Raw genomic sequence first — 3,443 nt, 5'->3', positions numbered from 1 at the left:
TGTCTCTGGGTTGTGGAAGTAACTGAAGATTGAGCTGCTATATCCCCTAAACTGCAAGGTAGGGCAGGGGCAAGTAAAAATGTGAAAAAAAATCTTACCATTTTAAATTCAGCTTCTTTTAAAATTTCCATTGCTCTCCTATAAAGTTATTTTAGTGATTCTAGTTGTTCAATGTTTCTGTGAGAGATAAGGGCCTGGAGTTTACTTGTCTACCACATCATTGCCATTATTTATTTTTAAAATCATAGTTTTAGTAGCAAATCTGTTGCAAAAAGTACACTGTGTATATTTTAGTAATCTATATTTTTTGTTTGCCTTTTTCATGTTTTTCAACTGGAAACAAAAATATAGATTCCAGTCATTGCTGAATGAAAAGCATCTTTGCTTTGTCCAACTATCATGTGCAAAGAAGGCTTTGGGGGCTGCATGTGGTTAATATCACTTTTATAGAGAACTAGTAGACTGGCTTAACTGAACATGCTTCCTCCAGACAGCTTTGCTCTCCATTGAGAGACAGCTTAGTTCCTCCAGATTCTGCTAGAGACAGAACATGTTGCCATTAAGACTTCAAGGGCACTGAAGATTCTCAGTTACCCAACCCTGAAACCCTTCTCTTCCCCATCTGTGCTCATTTTCATGTTGTACACTTACATTTTCTGTCCGACTTTCCCTGAGGGGTTTATGGTTGTGAGCTTCACTCAGGGCTAAGTGAGGCCACTTCATGGACTCACTAAATAATCTATATCTTTTTTTTCTTTTCTTTTTATTATTTATTTATTTTTAAATTCCAGTATTGAGGGTGGAAGTCACTGAGGATCCAGCCCTAGTGCTAGGACTCTAGTGCTGCACCCCTGAGCTACATCCCCAGCTCTTTTTATTTTAAGACAGTCTTGTTAAATTTCTCAGACTGATTGTAAACTTGTAATCCTTCTGCCACAGCTACATGATCATTTCTGCTGGGTAATGTTGTCAAACCCCAGTGTCACTAACAAGCCTCAGGTCAAGGCTTCTGAAACTGTAGTTAGGATTCAGGGGCCCTTTTGGGGTGGCTTCTCAGGTCCTGGTCCACATGTCTTCCCAGCAGAGACCTGGAGTGGGGAAGGCAGGCTTTCCTGAGCAGGAGAGCCAGGCTCACCACTCTGATAGGTTGGGGGAAGGACCAGGGGCTCAGGGACCTGGACAAGCTCTGCAGGGCCCAGGTGATGAGCCCATCCACAGAGGAGGCAGAAAGCAGGCTGGCCTGCATCCTCCCTCAGGAGGAAGAGTGGTTAACACCACTTTGATATAATTTTTGGCTGTTTAGGAAAGAAGGTAACACAAAAATGCAGTTGTGCTTTAGGAACTAACCCAACTTGGAACTGCAGAAGCTTCACAGAATTGAATTCCAAATGAAAGAGTCTCTGTTGCCACTCTTCTTTTTTTAACAGTTAAGAGAGTTTATTCTAATAACTATAATTATAGTGCTTGTCAAAATGAAAACTGAAAAAAGTATACAAAACAGTTGATTACTAATCGTGTATTGAAAGCATTAAGAGGTTCCACTACACCAAATAAACCAGTTTTGAGGTTTCCCCAATATAAATTTAACAGCTCCAGCTTTTTCAGTGTTTATTAAAATACAAAAGAAAAAAGTAGAGGTCATCTTTTTTGATGGCAAATCGGACCCTTGCAGGCTGAGGGAGAAAACTACTTCACACATGGAGATGGGGATGCTCTGGGACCTGTGGGTCTGGAGTGGACCAACCCTCCCAGCTTGCACGCAGTCACTCTGGTGAGATCCAGACCTCCTACCAGTGGGCTGAGCAGATGCAAGAGTGAGTGGGTGCTGGGAACATGGGCTACTGCTCTGGCCACATGCCAACAAAGGGCGCGTTTGGGCCGTGTCCCCTGCAATGGCTCTCCTAGCCCGCCCCCAGGTGACTGTGTGAGCACAAGTACAAGCACAACGCTATGGAATGCAAGTGACCCAAAGACAGGTGAGTCACAGGGTCTCTACAGGGACCATGCGGTGGATGGTGGTTTGTGTCACGGTCGTGTGTTCCCACAGGGGAACAGCTGATCCGATGGACCAGCATGCAGGCTGTACACTAGGCATAGTCTCCCTTCTGTGAGTTCAAGTGTTCTCCTTATCTTGTATTTTTAACTATTTTAAAAAATGCACTGAGTTTGGGTTAAAAACCAACCACCAAATGGATCCCAACACCAATCTACAGCCCAGGAGCTCCTGGAGCCCAGGTGCCCACATGCCTAAATACCTCCTCAGTACTGACAGTGAGTTGATTCTCTTTTTACAATAAAAAAAGCTGAGTAATATTGCATAGGAGTACCAGAAACTGCCTCAGTGGAAACAGAAAGTATTTACATTAAATAAAAACCTGGCTGCAGGCTGTGTCTGCACTTGTATAGCACAGTGCGATGCACACTGACCAACCCATGGAAACAGCTTCTGGCACTCAGGACCACAGAGTCCCACGTTTGCCACATGAGAGGAAAGTGATGGCAGAGAGGAGAAAGTGAGGGAGTGGGGGATTCTGGTTTACTTCTGGTTCAGGAGCTGACTGGACAGCCAGTCCAGTTCTTCATAGAGCCCGAAACCGCTGGTGGCACAGGTGGCTTGAATGTATCAGTTTCTGTGACTTAGGGAGTGCAGCCCCAGCTTGTCTGTGATTTCATCAGTGTTCATGGTGTTTGGGAGGTCCTGCTTGCTGGCATACACCAGGAGGACAGTGTTCCTCAGCTCATCCTCAGCTAGCATCCTCATGAGCTCCTCACTGGCCTCATTCATATGCTCTCTGTCATTGCTGTCCACCACAAAAATCAAGCCTTGGGTGTTCTGGAAATAGTGGTCGGATCTTGTTTTGGCCACCCATATCCCACACAGCTGATGTTCTTGTACTCAACGGTCTCCACATTAAAACCTATGGTGGGAATGGTGGTCACAATTTCACCCAGCTTCAGTTTTTACAGAATCGTCTTCTTCCCTGCAGCATCCAGGCCCACCATGAGGATGCACATTTCTTTTTTTGCCAAAAAGGCTCTTGAAGAGGTTTGCAAAGATATTCCCCATCTTTGTGGGTGGTTGGAAGCGACACTGGCCAGAGACCTCAGCAGCAGCTGCTCTGAGCCAAGTGTTGGTTTGTCTCCCACAAGATGGTGGTACTGACTGCCACCCATTTTTGATTGTTTATTATCTCATCTTCTTTGCTCCAAACCAAAGGAATAAACAATATATTCAATGAAATAATATGAGAAAACTTCCCAGACTTGAAGAATGAGGCAGAATCCCAAATTCTAGAAGCCTACAGGACGCCGAATGTGCAAAATCATAAGAGATCTACACCTAGACACATTATAATGAAGATGCCCAACATACAGAATAAGGAGAGAATTTTTAAAGCTACAAGAGAAAGGAAGCAGATTACATTTAGGGGCAAACCAATCAG

The 3,443-nt window shown here is 44.4% G+C and overlaps 1 pseudogene; it reads right to left on the bottom strand.

The window, feature by feature from the left end:
* Positions 1–2,536: 2,536 nt before the first annotated feature.
* On the bottom strand, positions 2,537–3,121 carry LOC144372269 (ADP-ribosylation factor 1 pseudogene; annotated as a pseudogene).
* Between the last annotated feature and the right edge of the window lie 322 nt (positions 3,122–3,443).

The sequence above is a fragment of the Ictidomys tridecemlineatus genome (genome assembly GCF_052094955.1).
Source record: "Ictidomys tridecemlineatus isolate mIctTri1 chromosome 5 unlocalized genomic scaffold, mIctTri1.hap1 SUPER_5_unloc_3, whole genome shotgun sequence".
Taxonomy (NCBI): domain Eukaryota; kingdom Metazoa; phylum Chordata; class Mammalia; order Rodentia; family Sciuridae; genus Ictidomys; species Ictidomys tridecemlineatus.
The sequence above is the reverse complement of the archived record's forward strand: the minus strand, read 5'-3'. Positions and strand labels throughout refer to the sequence as shown.